The sequence below is a fragment of the Orbicella faveolata genome, unplaced genomic scaffold (assembly GCF_042242905.1).
Source record: "Orbicella faveolata isolate gen_17 unplaced genomic scaffold, um_ofav_v1 contig_2, whole genome shotgun sequence".
In the NCBI taxonomy this organism is placed as follows: Eukaryota; Metazoa; Cnidaria; class Anthozoa; order Scleractinia; family Merulinidae; genus Orbicella; species Orbicella faveolata.
In genome coordinates, this window is record NW_028301547.1 from 453,137 (window position 1) to 471,159 (window position 18,023).

The 18,023-nt window shown below is 39.9% G+C and overlaps 2 long non-coding RNA genes across 6 annotated transcripts in view; both read left to right on the forward strand.

The window, feature by feature from the left end:
* Positions 1-3,948, forward strand: part of LOC110042823 (uncharacterized) — a 44,651-nt gene extending 40,703 nt beyond the window's left edge. Inside the window, exons 5-6 of one of the 2 annotated variants that reach the window (XR_016207452.1) lie at positions 337-3,603; positions 3,736-3,948. This is a non-coding gene — a long non-coding RNA (uncharacterized LOC110042823). Of the gene's footprint in view, positions 1-336; positions 3,604-3,735 lie in introns of those variants that run through there. The other variant, XR_016207451.1, reaches the window with a different exon arrangement.
* Positions 3,949-6,210: 2,262 nt separating this feature from the next.
* Positions 6,211-18,023, forward strand: part of LOC110042747 (uncharacterized) — a 29,125-nt gene continuing 17,312 nt past the window's right edge. Inside the window, exons 1-2 of one of the 4 annotated variants that reach the window (XR_016207447.1) lie at positions 6,212-6,655; positions 6,737-7,011. This is a non-coding gene — a long non-coding RNA (uncharacterized LOC110042747). Of the gene's footprint in view, positions 7,012-18,023 lie in introns of all 4 variants that reach the window. The other 3 variants (XR_016207446.1, XR_016207449.1, XR_016207448.1) reach the window with 3 other exon arrangements.

Below are 18,023 nucleotides of genomic sequence, written 5' to 3' on the forward strand. Positions count from 1 at the left end.
GCTGCAGTGTGACGTTCTTCAAGAAATAGTTAGAGCTAATTAAGTTCTTATTCCATAAATTTAGGGACCATTTCGTGAATTTATAACAGTTTTAAGCAAATGTATCGTGACAGTGTCCCTTTAACCTATCAGACGCAGAACCAAAGCCACTGGTAAACGACTAGGTTAATTTTCCCGCGCCGAACGACAGTTGCGGGGTCATATTTCGTTCTTGTTTGCATTTATAGCCCCTTGTGCTTCTAACGTTCGCTTTGCTCTTGAAGTGAGGTGATAATTTTACGACATTCGATTGAAAACCTGCTGTCTAACCACCGCAATTTTTACTTTTTATGTCAGAAACTGATAGTTCAGTCACAAGGAGCATCAGCTCGGAAGCGTGGCTGGGTTTCTCTGGCAAGCAACCGAACGGTGAACAATCTGGGACACTGGAATACAAGTGTTGGAAAGGGAACTGATCAATATTTACAGGCGTATTGTTTACTTTTTCTGACAGTCGGGGCAAACTAAAACTATTCAATCATTGACTTTAGGATTTAAATCCATTGAAATGACTGGAGTTTAGTATTTGATGTTTATTGCGGGCTTATGCATAAGGCGCGCAAAGTCTGGGCAAATCTTGTGGATATGTATGTATGCATACAGGATGACAAGCGGTTTATAGGTGAAGCACCTGAGGCTCTGTCATACTGGAGAAATAAACCTTGTACTGCGTACAACTTCAGAAGGAGCAACAACCTAATTGTCCCGCGTTCTAACTCGCAGTTTCTTAAAGACTCTATTAGCTATAGAGGCGCTATTCTTTGGAACGCTGTGTCGACCCATTTCACAGGCCAGGTTACTGTTTTTTATCGCAAAGTGAAGAAGGACTCGTATTTCAAGGAACTCGATTTAAGCGCACAGTCGATCCAGTCGTTGACCAGCCACTACCAAGATTTTAAATGTTTTTATCTATTTTATGTTTAAATGCTGTAGTCAATTTACTGTATATTTTAGAGTTTTTTCGTAGCGAGTGTATTTTGTAAGTAATGTTATCGCTATTTTAATTATAGATCTATATTCATTTGTAATTAATTTTGCACGACCCCACAAGCTTTGAGCTTTAAATCTTATCGTGTTAAAATAATCGATATGTATGTACCGTAAATCCTCGAATTAGCGCCCCCCCCCCCCTCGAATAAGAGCCCCCTTCGAATAAGCGCCCCTCCTATCGGCCGAAATTTAAAATAAGCGCTCTCCCGCGAATAAGCGCCGCCCTCCTCCCTCCCCATTTTGTGGACGAGTAATGAGACAACAAAGGGTGTATAGTTTTCGTCATGTAGTATTAGATTGATGCATTGTTTCAGTTTGTGAACACGTTTAGTGAACACGTTGAACACGTTAAGTACTAACAGTGCCACGATTTAAACTCTAGGATCAGCGTTTTATGTCAATAAACAGCTTATGTTGGTGTTTACGCGCAGATGATGTATTAAAAGAATGATCATGTCAGGCTACGATTTGGGAAAAATTAAATAAGGGCCCCCCGTCATATCCTAAATTTGAAATAAGCGCCCCGGGCGCTAATAGGCCCTTTGCAGCTGGGATCACGTGACCAAATTTTTCCTAAAAAATTTTTATATTATGGGCTATAACTTAAAGAATGCTTTTTCCACACAAATCTTATTCTTTTAAAAATTCGGACCGTCATAAAATCTCCTTTGATGATGGGGGCCTCAAACTTGGCCATTTTGATATTTTCGACATGCTTTTTCCATTTCTGGCACTCGTTAAGTTACAGCCCATAATTTTATGAAAAATAGGTCACGTGATGGCATAGCTGCAAAGGGCCTATTCGAAGATTTACGGTATGTATGTATGTATGCGTGTATGTATGTATGTATGTACGTGACAGACCTTCCGGAGCATATTTTGTCCAAGAGGTAGACTGGGTACTAGTAATTTTGAGTGATCCTTTGCTGGGGCCTTCGATGGCGGCCATTGCCAGTGTTGTGCAGCCTTTATTGGGCGTACTGTTTCATATCGTGTTGTCTGCGCCCTTATTTTGTTTTAAGTAATTATTGTACAGCTTACAGTTGCGAGTTTAGTTGCAGTTTCCAAGGAAAGTTATTTCCGATTTTTCAATCGTTCTATTGCCGTCATTAGTTATATTTGTTTGTTTTTTCTTTCCTTTCATTTAACACAAGCGCGTATAGGAAAGGCAAACGCTGCCTTTCGGTAAATGTTAACGAAAAGGGAAACAAATTAAACAAAAGCACAATTAGGATATGATCTCATATCCTCCAACTTCCCAGACAGATACTTTCTCCACTGTGGCACACTATAAAATATATTAATTATGCAGGAAATATTGATTAAGGGCCTCTTCATATGAGCCCGGCAACCTGGCTGGCTCGGTTACCGGGACGAATTTTGTTGTCTGTTCATATGGGAAATTTCAGCCTGGTCGACCGGGATAAAACCCAAGAAACACAACCAAAATGGTGGAACATAGACTTGCATCGTTCGTGGCTGTCGTAGCTTTGTGGTCTCTTGTAACTTTACTAATAAAGCTAATTCGCATACTTCTAAAGTGGAAATACATACAAGACAAAAATTATGCCATTTTTGAAGCTATGTTGCGAAAGCGAAGCCATTTTGTCTAAAAAGTTTCGTCCCGGTTACCCGGGCTGGAGTGTTCATATGGGAAAATTTTCATCCCGGTTACCGAGATCTCGGTTTTTGCGACCGAGATCTCGGTAACCGAGCCAGCCCAGCTTCTCATACGAACACATCGAAATTTTTACGAAGGAAAGAGTGCCGAGGCGAGATCCCGGAAACCGAGCCAGCCCGGTTGGCTGGGCTCATATGAAGAGGCCCTAATGTACGTTCCTAGCGAGAACCGACAAGTCATGCGAAAATATTACCAAACTCATTCATTATTGTGTTTTCATCTTTCTAGTAGTTGCCTACTCGTTGAGACTGGAATAAATAACACTAGCCATAAGCCCATATGTGCGCATTGCGGACCGGTTATTGAAGCGTTCATCGCCTCAAGCTTGAACAAGCTCGTATTTCGTTAGTGTCGTTTCATGCAAGGTTGCCTCGGAAGTTCGTTAGCAAACAGGCTAAATGAGCATGAAAAATCGTCAGGTGTTTATGAAACTGAAGTGACGGGAGGGGAACTGAAATCGGGGATAGGAACCAGCTATGGTGGAGGAAACACCAAGGGAAAGTATAGACGGAGGTAGAGTACCAAGTTAACCACTCGATCACGGGCAAACAGTGAAAATCAACGTTGATTTCTGCATATAATAAATCCACTTTACTTGTGCTATATGTATCAAACTATCCTTCGTTGCTGAGAGTGTAACTGCTTTACTCTTCAACTTAGATGAACCGTTATTCACATCCTTGTGTTCTATCGTCACTTCATTTAACTGTTAACGAGAAATGACTGAAAGAGGGAAGGGAGGGAGCGAGCGAGTGAGTGATGTGTGTATGTCACACCAATCAGATTGTATCTACTATAAACAGCGAATCAAATTTCTTGTTGTCAAGGTAAATGGTATGTGAGAAGATTTGATCCCGATACAGTTGAGAACGGCCATAGTTATAGTGCTTTGGGTTGTTTTAGAGTGCATTATTTTAGTCTACTGGTGGCTAGTTATGAACCAACCTCGTTCCCAGGGTCTCTCATCTTACCGCCCCCCGGAGCTCGCTCTAGGGGGCGGTAAGATGAGAGACCCTGGGAACGAGGTTGGTTATGAACGACATGAGTCGTGAGTTTTGATGCAGTTCAAGAGTTAGTAATATGCAAATAGCACGAGATAACAATTTGCATATTAGCGTGCTTTCTGAGACTGGTCACTGAGCTTTGAGAAGAATGTATTTTGATTGTTATTGTCATTTGGACTGTAAATGTAACAAAACAAAACCGTAGGCTCAAATATAGAAGTTTCTAGTAGTAAACATCTCCCGTTTTTGTCAGCTTTAGAGCTTCCTATGCGTACATCCAGTTTGGGGTTAAAGAGAATTGCAACACCTTTTGAATGATTTGTTACGTGACCGTAAAAAATGTCCCCTCCCCATTCAGATTTCCATATCACTTCAACATTTTGTGTTGAACAAGTTTCTTGAAGGAATATTACTTCAAATTTATAATTATGAAGCCCCCTAAACAACTGTCGTCTCTTTCGTGCTTGATTTAAACCTCTGGCATTGATTGTCATATTGGAATCTTAATAAATCGGTTTGGTTGAAATTGGAGAATTTTGCGGTAATGACAAAGCCACCTGTGTAACTAGCATCAGAATTTGGGCGTATAAATTGTTATAAAATCTTCTGTAGTTGGATGTAAGAAGAAAGCTATTAGACCTATATTGGGTACTCATTCTTGATATGTAAACGAAAATCAACATTTAAAAATAAAGCTATCGTCGCTTGCATCTAAGCGTGGACATGTGACACCGAAACATGCTCTAATTAGGTGTCAAACGTGGCATGATTGGTCATCAAACATTTAAAGTTTAGCAGACCGTAACGTGAACTTTAGCGCTCCGAAAGACTCTGAAATTCTTACTTCCGCCAATATTTCTTGGTTACAATTGGATGTTACCAACACTGGTAACAGGAAACGGAGAACGGGGAACCGGGAACCGGCAACGGGAGTCTGAGAACGAGTGTACAGCGGTAACACGCCAAAGAATTCAACATGGCGGACAAAGGAAAAGAAAAGAGAACAGAAATGTGAGGAAGTGTTACGGTTGTAAACGTGGGTTACTACCGGCTGTGTCGCAGAGTCCAGTATGGTACTGGGTTAAACAAAGCATAAAATAGCGCCTGGCCAGAAAATCGAATCGGGATTATCACATGCTTTCCCAATAAGTCAGTACAAAATGCAGACTTCAAGACTGCAGACCGGGTGAAAAACTGCAGACTAGGTACAAAACGCAGACAGAGAATAAAGACTGTTTTTCGTCTGATACGTGACAACATGTCATCTGAAAACATACCGAGTGTCACGCAGTCGCTTTTCCGCGGTCATCTTTCATCAACATTAGCATTATTGTTGGATATTCCTTGATTGCTTCTTCATATATTTTGTCTTTGACAAAGCGGCCAGACCACAGGTCATTTATCTGCTGCTCACCTGATTTGCCAGCTGACTTGCCTATAGCCGAAAGGCCGCCACGCTGCCGAATGCGAAGACAGCGGACGACCCGCGTTCAAAGACGGTCATGTGTTATGTCACTTGTCCTCGAAATCGTATTGATATGACAGCTCGCGCACAAACTGAGAAGATATGAGTAGACTATGAAGGCTTGAAATTCTATTTAAGAATGACTGTGGTTTGACCGATTGGGGACGTAGCTTGTGATAATACCGATTCGATTTTTCCCCCAGGCCGCATTTCATGCTTTGTTTATCACAGTGCCAATCGGACTCTGCTATAACAAGAACGTGCTGGGCACATGATCAGGGGGCACAGCCGGTAGAAACCCACGTTTACATCCGTAATACTTCCTCACATTTGCCCAAATTGTTCCCTTTTCTTTTCCTTCGTCCGCCATGTTGAATTTTTAGGCGGATTACCGCTGTACATTCGTTCCCAGACTCCCATTCCCCGTTACCAGTTTTAGTAAATTCCGTTACACTTGAAGTAAAACCACTTTCGCGAAAGTTGTAAGCATATTAACACAGGTCTGGGTCAATTTCTCTGAAGAAGTCTTCAATGTCCAATCTTTCTGCCATTTCGTGTGCTCTAAAAACTATGTTGTGCTGAACTTTGAGCCCGAAAGATCGCGTCTATCTGCTAAACTTCTTTTATAGCCTGCGAACAGGCTCCCGGCAAGGGGGGATAAATTTGGTGAGCGCGAAACAGAAGAATTCGGAGTGCGATTGTTTCGTCATTCAAGAGATGTTACTAAAACTGGGAACGGAGAACGGGGAACGGAGAACGGGGAACGGGAAATAAGGAATGGGAAATGGGGAACGGGAAATGGAGAACGGGAAATGGAGAACGGGAAATGGAGAACGGGAAATGAGGAACGGGAAATGAGGAACGGGAAATGAGGAACGGGAAATGGAAAACGGGAAATGGGGAACGGGAAATGGAGAACGGGAAATGGGGAACGGGAAATGGAGAACGGGAAATGGAGAACGGGAAATGGGGAACGGAAAATGATGAACGGGAAAAGAGAAACGGGAAATGGGGAATGGGAGTCTGGGAATGAGTGTACAGCGGTAACCCACCTGAGAATTAGAAATGGCGGACAAAGGAAAAGAGAAGGCTCGAAATTGGGAACAGTTTGGGGAAATGTGTGAAAGTGTTACGGTTGTTAACGTGAGTTTCTACCGACTGTGCCCCCAGAAGACCGGACCAGTACGTTCTTGTTAGAGCAAAGTGCGATTGGTACTGGGATACACAAAGCATGAAATGGCGCCTGGGGAGAAAATCACATGCTACCCCAATCGGTCAGGTCACAGTTCGTTCTTAAATAGAATTTCACGTTTTCATGGTCTTCTCATATTCTCTCACTCTGTGCGTGAGCTGTCATGTCAACATTTAAAATAGTAACACGCAACAGGATATCGAGGACAAGTGACACAACACGTGCCGCTGTCTTCGCATTCGGCAGCATAGCGGGCCTTTCGGAGAATTCGGCTGGCAAATCAGGTGAGCAGCAGTTAAATAATCTGTGGTCTGGCCGCTTTGTTAAAAACAAAATGGTTACAGTCATCACGATGTCGTTTACAGACGAAAAAAGTGGCATCGACTGATTTGGGATTAAATATGATAAAGGTAAGAAATTAACAGAAACTGCTCGCCAGCAAATCCAATCAGCTGTCCATTGAACGCTTGACGTCCCGATGTGAATGACGTCATTGGATTTCGAAAGGAAGCCGAAGTGGACGTATGTTGTCGAGTGTGCAGAACATAATATTTGAACCAAGGAAAGGATGCTATCTTGCACGATTTAAGGAGCTTGTAAAGCATGACTTAAAACAAAGATGAGCTCATGAATAACGAAGGTATGGTCGTTTCTTTGATCGTAATAGCTTTCTAGATGTACTTGTATTGAAGCCTGCACAATGGCATTCATGGTCCATTTGCCTGATACATTATTTAATCTTCCATTGTCAGTTCAAAGTCTTGATCAATAATAATTTCTTAAAACATGAGCAAGCGAATATTAAAGTTATAGCCGACGTTTCGGCGTCATCGTGACACCATTCTTAAAGCAAAGTTAATAAATTAATGCGAGGGTTTGATTTACTACTACTATAAACTCTCTACAAATTAGCATAATAACAAAGGATCACCTTTGCGCGAATCGAGTCTATTTGCACGTTTAGGGATGGTTTAAGTTTTCTAATAAAAAGCATCTCCTTAATTAGGCAATCAAATTTGTTCGAACATTTAGTAAGCACGTGAAACAATTTCAAGTCCGGCAGTCGATATGACAGTGCAACATCTGTTTCCTCAGTAAAATTTCCACCTTCCAGTTTCTCCCTTCCAACCAAATGTAACGACCGTCATGTCATTGTCATGCACCTTGCAGAGTATGAACTCAGTCTTCATATCATCTCCTGTTCTGTGCTCTTTCTCCTCCAGTCAGTTTCTTTTTTTCTAAATTTGGTTCCTCAAATCAAACTCGGTTTGCACTGATCATCACGAGACCCTCAAACATTTTCACGCCTTGGCTAGACATTTTACAGGTTCGCCTGTTCCGGTCGCAATCCGGCCGATTGTATGCCTTCATATCTAGGCGTTTGTTGTTTGTTTGTAAAACTCCCTGAAGCTAAGAAGTTTGCGACAGTCTGACAAAACGCGTCGGGGACGGATAACCAAATGTTACAACTTCAGTTTGCAAATTGTTGGTCACTTGGCTACATGTAGTTAAGCATTTAAAAAATTGTTCTACAGCATCTCCCAGTCCGGGTTAGTTTCCCGTCGTTTACAGAGCTCACAATCTACTTCAAGGTTTTTGGTTCCTTATTTATTTTTTATTCGTATTTTGAGATATTTGCCATGTTCGTCATTTGAACCTATATTCATCCAAAACAAAGTAATCATTGTCTTCTTACAATTGATGGAGAGGAATTGCTGAACTATAAAGTTCAGTATCTGTTATACGAACAAGTGAATCTTCCCTTTTCTGCTTAGATTATCCGTGGTAATGAACGGAAACTCTGCCATTTTTTACCTCGAACCACAAACATAACTGCATATGAAGAACTAATGAAAAATATTCTCAGTAAGGTCTGTCCATTACCTCTTTATGTTGAACACGAAGTCAAGCTATCCATTCGTTTATTAGCTGGAATACATTGACAATAAATTCATCGCATTATCTATATTAAGCCGCCTTTCGGCATTTTAGGGTTGAGTTGTAGCACTGGGGAATCGTGGTTTCACGAGTGGGCTAATTTAATATGGCTGCTAGTTGTAAACATCAGGTTGTCTTATCTGTGACTGGAACCATTGCAATGCGATATAGAGGTCATGTTTCCTTGCATTCTGAAACGAATGAGTTCATCTGTTGATAGGGACAGTTTCGTTAACAGAAGTAAATTGAGTAGATAAACGTGTGCATATTTTTCGACAACGCAAAAGAGGCAAGAAGCCCTTAGGAATAAAGTTTGCTTGACATAACTGAGGTGGAATTTTCTTTGTATGAAGCCAGATTAACTGAGATAAGAGGGAACAACAATGAATATTGATTTTGACTTTGGTTGCTATAATATTATGACCGTTTGATGTGTATTTGTAAAACTTCCTGAGGAAGTCTACGAAAGTTTGACGAAACGCGTCGGGAACTGATAGCCAAGTGTTACAACTTCAGCTCTCAAATTGCTGGTCACTATATTTTTAAATATCTGCCATGAGAAAGATTGCTGAACTATAAAGCTCAGTATCCGTTGCACGAACAAGAGAATCTTTCTTTTCCCGTTTAGATTATTAGTGGTAAGGAACGGAAACTCTGCCATTTTTTACCTCGAACCACAAACATAACCGCATATGAAGAACTAACGAAAAATATTCTCAGTAAGGTCTGTCCTCTGCCTCTTTATGTTGAACACGAAGTCAAGCTATCTATTCGTTTTTTAGCTGGAATACATTGACAATAAATGCACTGCATTATCTATGTTAAGCCACCTTTCGGCATTATAGAGTTGAGTAGTAACACTGGGGACTTGGTTGTACGAGTGGGCTAATTTAATATGGCTGTTACTTGCATTATCACGTTGTCTTATCTATGGTTGGAAACCGTGATTGCAATGCGATATGACTAGGTCATGCCTCCTTGCTTCTGAGACGAAATTCTGAAACGAAAGAGTTACCCTGTTAATAGGGACGGTTTCAATTAGAGATAAACGGTTACATATTTTTCGACAACGCAAAAGAGGCAAGAAGCCTTTAGGAGTAAAGTTTGCTTGACTTAAGGTGGAATGTTTTAGGTATGTAGCCAGATTAACCGAGATAAGAGGGAACAACAATGAATATTGATTTTGACTTTGGTTGCTATGATATTATGACCGTTTCTGTCACTTTGAAGTTACAGAGTCTTTTGTTAAATCGCTTAACATGCCATTTAAGTTTACTCAATCCCAGAGCTTTAAATGTCACCATTGTCAAACAGAACAATTTAATCATTGATCTGCGTTCTTCTATCGAGCTTGTTGCACGACAGTGATCGCGAACAATGCAGTCAGTTGCAAATCAACGAATGCATGCTCTTTCGAATACCTAAATTAATATTGAGATCGACGGCAAATCGATCAGAAAAAGTTGAAGAAGCCAAATCATTGGGCTTGGTACTAATTGACGAACACCTTTCATGGACCTGAACACGAAATGAGCAAGAAGATATCCTCAGCCATAGGTGCCCTTAAGCGTGTAAGAACATTCATCTCCGAAAGCACAGCTCTCCAAATCTACCAAGCGTTGATTTTACGTCACTTTGACTACTGTAGCTCTGTTTGGAATGAACTTGACGTTAACTTCAGCAATAAATTGCCAAAACTCCAAAATAGGACTGCCAGGGTCATTACCAGGTCCAGTTATCAAACAGGTGTCAGTTTTCTCTAAAGTGGACTCCTCTGGGACAATCTTTCAACTCGCCGAAAAAAAGCTTACGGCGAGCGATGTCAGTTGATGTTTAAAACAATTAAGAGGGTTTCTCCGAAGTACCTGCAGAACTCATTTAGCATCCGCAGTACACCGTATAATCTAAGGGATTTTGAGATCAAACTAGACTTGCCCAAGCCGCGCACGAACTACAGTAAGCGTGGCTTTGGCCATAGCTGGGCGCTATTTCATGGAATAGCGTTCCCGTCTGTTTACGGAAATTAGACTCTCTTGGACGCTTTAATAGGGAAATTGACCAACGTTACAACAAGTGTCAGTCAGGCTCCCACACGGCAATCTTGTAAAACAGTGTAGTTATAATTAAACTCCTTTATTGTTATTATTATTATTATTATTATTATTATTAGTTGTAGTAACCATGATATCATGATTAGATACGGAAACATGTTTTACAGGTTTAACAGACATCCGCGTAAAGATCAAATTGAAAGTTTAAATAAATACATAATGACGCTAAAATTTTAAAAAAGTTATTATTAAAATAAAAAAAAAATTATTATTATTATTATTATTATTACTATTATATAGCAGCAAAAACGTATGCATGCTACGTGCAGTCATTAAATAGTATGACGGGGCGCGTGAGCGTAACCCGTTGACTAGAGTGAAAACCCTTAATTCTGTATAATAAATAAAATATCTCTAGTTATTGAAATAACCTCTACCAATAAAAGAAACCTGACTATGTTAGCATTCTGCTTGTGTGAGAAGTCGATCTCAGCGCACTTTGAGGCGCAATTTATCTTCACTCAATTGCTAGATTTCTTTTTCACTATATGGATATTTTTATCTGACAGTCTAGAAAGCGTCATAGAAATTTTCAAGGGATTTCAAACTTTGGAAGTAGTCGCAAAACCCGAATTTCGAAAGCGTTTGCTTAGCATCGTAGTGTTCTTTCCAAATTTGTCCCTTGGAGACTCCCACGAGAATACAAGTGACCTATTTTAAACTTCCCGCGAGAATATTAATATATGCTAAGCTCCGCCTCCGCAAACAATCGCGCACACGCCGCCAAATTAGTATTGAAATTGCGGCGGTAACTAGACAATTCTAAAAAAAACTATGAACACTCCTAAGATATGACCGATGCGATCGCTGCAAAAATGTTCAGGAATCGTTGCGATCATATGGAAACCACACTCCAGCTATTGTTGTCGCAGAGATAGACTTAAGTTCTATCTTGACGATCGTCGCAATCCCATACTGGTTGTCGGAAGCATTGCTCAACTTTTCCTCTATCGATCGGAGCGATCGAAGCGATTTTAACAAAAGAGAAAACTGTTAACCCAGGGAAAAACAGAGGGGAAAACAGGTCGGCTGTTTTTGTTAGTTTGTTTGTTTGTCTGAGTTTTTTTCGTTAAAAAGGCATTAGGCGAAATAATAAAGAAGAGTGACCAACCGAACACGCATATGAACCCGACTTAACGGAGGGAGCTGTATTTGACGTTGAGATTGTACAATGGAAAGCAAAGTGGGCGCACGTTGATGCAGCAGACAAACCAACCACTCTGCAGTATACGCTTTGCTGCACCAATAAAGAACTGTCTCCCAATGTTACAGCCATCCTCACCATCCTACTCACTATACCCGTATCGACAGCAACTCCGGAACGTTCGTTTACTGCTATGTGGAAGGCCAAGACCTATATTCGGTCTACCAGGGGAGCAGAGAGGCTGTCTGGTCTCGCTCTCCTGCGTACTTACAGAAATAGGACCATCGACACCGACACAGTCATCCAAGAGTTTTGTGCCAAGAAGCCGCGTATATTGGCATTCGAATTTTGAACATTTATAACTGATAATAAGTCAATGTAAAAAAAGGTAAAACATGTAAATCTTATTTATAATGGTCATGCACTTAGCTATATAAGCACTAAGCTTAGCTAATTTACAGGCATGCCACTGAAACAAAGGAAACAAATATGTCAAATAAACGTAACAAAGTTAAATCATATCCCAACTGGGAGAAGGCAGACCAGTTGGCTATTTACAAAGCGTGACCGAGTATTTGAACTCTGGACTACCTAGAAACAGATCCCGCTAGTGGCAGGGTGGAGGCCTTGAACCCGGGACCTCCGCATTACAACACCAGCGCCCTAATATAAGGCATATGTAAGGTTGGCATTGATACTGCCAACTATTATCACTGTTATCTTGTTTAAACGTTTGAAATTCCTCTCGTAACTATTTGCTGGTCATGCTGATATATAGTCCTAACGCTTTTATACCCAGTGGGGCGGTAAGTTCCGTAAGTGCCTATAGGGTATTTCGCCTTTGAAGTAAAAAAAGGAAACTTAAGGTCTTTCCCCAGTATTGCATTGCGCATCCCTACTGCGCATAATTTCACGCGTGATTAGCGCGCGCGCATTAAAAGATGGCGGCTTTTTCTTTACGACTGGACTTCGCCATAGAGGTAAATCGTCATTTTCTCGCAAATGAGTATGGTAACCTATAATTTTTTCTATTGTTTTGAGCTGAGTAATAAATTTCTCTGTGTAAAATAATACGTACTAATCCTCGATGTAGAACAAAAAACAATCGTCGGAAACGTGAATTTAGCAAGCATAATAATAATAAATAAATATTTATATAGTGCCTATCCATGCCTGCTCTAGGCGCTGTACAATTCGCCAAAATGAGCTGTACTAATCTTAATAATTAAAAATGTGCATTTAAGGAAGTAATAGAAAGTAAAAATAGCTAAGAATAATAAGTTTTCTTAAAAAGATGAGTTTTGAGTTTAGCAAAAGAGCAATCGTGACTACAATTATGGTGCTATTATAAGGATTTATTGGGTATAAACAAGGTAATGTTGCTGTTAAACGAACATGGGGACCCCCCATTTTTATTTCAAAATTTAAGTTCCTATAATATAAACAGTTAATAGGCAAAGTTTCACAAAAATCTCAGTGTAGGTTCTATTTCAGTGGAATGACCTTAACAACTAATAACATTAAACATTCTTCAGTTATGCTGTCTCGCTCTAAGTGGACGTCGGTAAATTGCTTCCCCTTCTGCAAAATACGAAAATTGCCGGTGATAAAGCTTGTATCATTTACCTGTATTATGCAATATGAAACATTTTAACTTTTATATCCTGGCTTACAGGTAAAAACTGGCCAGGAACACCACTGCCGGCGTACTTAGTGTGGACGGAAAACACTGATTTGATGCGTTTTCAAATTTCTCTGTAGGCTCATTCTTGTTAGTGCTCCTAATTAGTCCTCTAGGGCTAAATACTTCGACACTTGAAAAATAAAGGTTCTTATCTTACTTCTCCCGCGTATATGGACGGGGCCTAAGTATCCGTGAAAGTTCCTAGCGCATATTTCTTATTGGCCAATGTTTAGACCTTAAGTTATTTTCTGTTTCCTCGTACCCAATCAAATCGCAGGGTCAAACATCGTCCAATTAAAACCCTTATCCAGAACATGCCCAGGCTTACGCTTTCGCGGTTTGTATCACAATGTTTAAGGTGGCTCCCTATAGTTAAACGATCGTACGCGCAGTGAGGACGACAGCTAAGTAATCTGCCCGCTCGAAGGAAAACGTCAGTGTTTTTGGAAATTTTATGACGTCAACATGAGCACAAAAAGCAAAACTGACAGTAAATTTTCCTGCGTTTCCTTCTGTGAAATTCCGTAAAATTTGGCAGATTGGTAGTAAATATTTTACTTTAGTCGGAGCTCGTTTTTCAGGGAAATCCGTATAAGGCAGCGGTAAAAGACATAAATTTAAAAAAAAATCGAAAAAACTTCCTTTATAAACCCTACTTTTTTCGTGTTTAAAATGCGTATCCAACTGGAAGCGATGTGCTGTAAAAATTTGGAAGATTTCACCGAAAGAAATTCAAGAAAATCACAAATAAAGCCATAAAAACGGTTAAAAAACACATTTGTTTGGGCATTTATAATTCAAGACTAGAGCCCAAAATTTTAATAGAGATGATGGCAAAACACTATTTAATCATTGGTTATTACATGTGATAAGTTTGAGAGGACCGGGTGTGAAAGCGAATGCAAAAACAGCATTCAAAACATAACACTTGCGCATGCAACGCCATAAATGATTACAAACTTTCTTACTTAGCCCTGTCAAATGCAGACTGAATTCATTAGCGTACAATGGTCCTCCGTTTAATCAGTTTATAGCACACTGGGAGTTCATTTTTTTTTGCTTGTAGTTTAAAAACCTGCAGCTGTTGTTCATGTAGCCTGCGAACGCAGACGTATTTCCGGCTGTCGCTTGTCTCCGCCGAAAGTAACGTCTGCGAACCCGAGCCAGAAAACGATTTCTGTGACGTAATGACTTTTGTTTCTCCTTAGCCAATCAGATTCCATGATAGAATGAAACTCGAGTGCTCCTCGCAGCGAATACCTCGCGCAGTAGTTCTGGGGCTACTTGAGCTACACTGTGATTGGCTTAAAATTCCTACGTCACAGAAATCGTTTCCTGGCTCGGGTTCGCACAGGTGCGTAATTACCTTTTTTAATCCCGTATTTTAAAGCCCACCACCCGATCCAAGTGGTTATAATGCGTAGAACGCAATATGGTGAATAAAGACTGAAGAATTATCCCAGCTTAAATGAATGAATGAATGAACATAATTAAACCTCCGAAACAGACTGGTCAGTGGGACTTAAGCTAAGCTTACTAGCGCGGGGGCCAGAACAAAATGTGAAGTCGATTATTACTTACAAAGCTTACAAGAAAAAAATAAACAAACAAACAAAAAAATCAAAACAAAAATAAGAATAATAGCTTATTTGCGGAGACCAAAAAAGAGTAGAGTGATAAATACTCACCGAGCTTACAGAAAAACAAAACAAAACAAAACCAAAAAACGTTGGAAATACTCAGAGAGCCTAGTATTCCTTATGGCAGCCCTGAAAGCCTCATTTTGGAGTCTAGGGTCTCTCTGCTAGTTTTAGGGTTAGGTTTTTTCAATTTCATTATGGATTTTGCAAATTATCCTCGCCGTACCTTCCAGACCTTCTCTTCTCCTGTGCTTTCCTTGAGGAATCTAGTTTGAAATGACTGTTTTTACTAGGGTCTCATTTCGTGGAAGCCGAAGGAAAGAATAAGCAATGAAGAAGCAGGAATAGTTTTTTTTTTCTCGTGCGCGTTATTGTCAGGCATCTGATGATATACGATTTGTCAGGGTGTAAAATTGGACGTTGGCTCACTGATTTTTTTAGTTTGGATGATCAACAAAGTGGGACAAATAGGATAACGGGGTTATAGCAATACCTTTGCCAGAGAGAAAAGCCGACATAGTCGAGAGTTTAATCATAGAGGATGTCGGATCGATCAATTACCCGTGTAAGTGGAGCAGTTTTACAACACATTTGGGTATCAAGCCTGCAGCCTGGCCTCTCTCTCGCGCATAACTCGCGCGTGATTCGCGCGTGTGACCTAAGCGGGCCTGCGTAAAACGTCTTCACCGGACTTGAGGCCGCGCTCCTTTCAGTCAGCACCAAGAATCGCGACTCTTGGTGCTCTTGGTGACCACAAGGAGCGCGGCCTCTGGGGACGAGAATGTCTGCATGGTTGACTGCTCGGAGCTACCGTCGCGCTCCAACCCCGCTGTTGCTCTTCTCGTTCCGGGCGGCCCGTTCCGTGCAACATCTCTAAGGCTAGTTCCGCAAATGCTATTTCAGCTACTTAAACTTGCTGAGGTAAGTAAGCCAAACGAAATGTTTACAACTTGTACCGTAACGACAGTTTTTACGGACCTAAATTGCTGACCTTTACGGCTGACATTGCTGACCTTACACTTCACGGCTTCATGATAAAAGAGAAAGTTATTACTAGAGGTCAAAACTCTCTCGCTTTTAATACGAAAACATGACTGGAAGACTAACAGCGTGTTGATTTTATTCGAGGAGATACTATTAAGACTACATTGTACCTTCTCGAATGAACTAAACAGCTAACTATAAGTTTACTAGTCTTGTTGTCGACGCGCAGTACGTTCAAGTTACTCAAGTTAGTGATTCGTGCCGAGATTTTTTTTTCTATTAAATGTCCAAAATAAGATTTAAGTTTGTTTGCTTTCGTTCTAAAGGCGCTATAGTTTATACTCCAGATACCTCGGTGCAAGAGGTCTTGCATCATGTAAACTATGCTAGGTTTGTGCAAACATTGATCAGATACAATAGATATAAGCTAAAGCATACCGTTCTTATGGGAGCCATCAATGCTTTACTTTTAGGAATGATATTAAAATACAACACACCCTCTCATCCTAGAGTTCGAAGCTGATTAGTGGTAGTGTTGCAATTTTGAGAATAATTTTCTGTTTGAAATACGTATAACTATTGGACTGTTGTTACATATATAATCAACCGTCCAAGATAAGAAAGTTTATGAAAGTTTATGTTTGGTCACCAGTGTTGCCAAAGTTTAAAAATTAATTTATTAATCAATATTAACCAATTAATATATTAGATAATAAACAATAAATAATAAGTTATGCAGTCCCTGAGCTAGTTCAATAAAAAGTGATTCAAATAATTTGACGATAAAATATTGCGACAGAACATTTCTTAAAAACATTCTAAGATTTAAAAAGCTAAAAAGCTGAATTAAAATCGACAATGTTTTGACGTTACCATAACGACATTATCAAGTCAAAAAAAATGGATAAAAACTAAGATATATATACTAAAATGAACAATAAGTGATGAAAATAATGTACAAGTTAAACAAAGAGTTTTGCATGTATGGCGTCCATTTGGTTTGAATTTTCGTGATGTAAAGCATTTCAAACACTACACAATCAAATTTGCCTTGGCACTTTCTCAGAATCTTGAAATCACTCTCATTCAAAAGATCGCTCCTACCATGCGCTTCATGAAAATGCTTGTTGACTGCCAAATTCTTGTGTACAGCAACATGACAATTGATGGCTTGGCTTCTTTAGGTTTGAGATCTTGCTCTAATTTCTTAGTTACAAAAACTGACTGCAAAGCGGGACCAATCTTATTACTAAGATCACGCAACTGCCTCTGAACAGCATTAGCTGATTATTATTGATGATCATATAAAATTGCGATCAATTCCTTTTGAAGATTGACAGGTTTTTCTGAACTCTGCTTGCTAAGCATGTTAGGAAAAGTGACTCATACTCATTGAACAGAAAACCTGTACTAGAAGAAAAGCCACTAAGAACAGACAACAACAGCAACAATATCTTTCATCAATTGACCGACCCTTCACACAAACATACTGAGCTAGTTGTGAAATATATGTGCCAAAAAGCCCAGGTAAGCCATCTGCCGACTAAATGTTTTGACAACAAGTTTGAAAAAAAGAGTAAATTCAAGGTACATGGGTAATCAAGTGTTGAGATAAAACTTGACGAAAATTATAGCATCGTTTTGTTGATTGCGTGATGCATGTTCCTGTTCAGAAGTGGTTATCTAGTGCGTGATCAAAATCTGCCCTGATCAAATTTCTTTCCACATTTAAAAATAGCCATGTTCGGCAGAAAAATGCTGCGAAGGCGCTGTACAATTTTTTGTGAGCATTTTCCAGTTTCATGGCACAAAACCAAACTTGGCATCAATGTACCAAAGATACAGAATTTGTACACATTGCGTTCATATCTCTTTCTCAAAAGCAAAATTATCACATGCCAAAGTTCAGTCAAGTGGAACAAAGTTCATTGCATACGAAACTCAAAGATGTGCTGCAAAGTTGTTCTTTATTACATGATAGGCTCTGGAATTAAACGTTTCATTTTATTTTAGTCTCAATTTCAGTGGGTTTAAAATGGGAGAAGAACTTATTTTTACGAGTGAATTCATTATGTTCAGAGAACTCTTGTCAGTCCGGATAATGGTCTGCTGAAGCTATTGATTTTAGTCACCGGGCTTGCGACTTTTGTT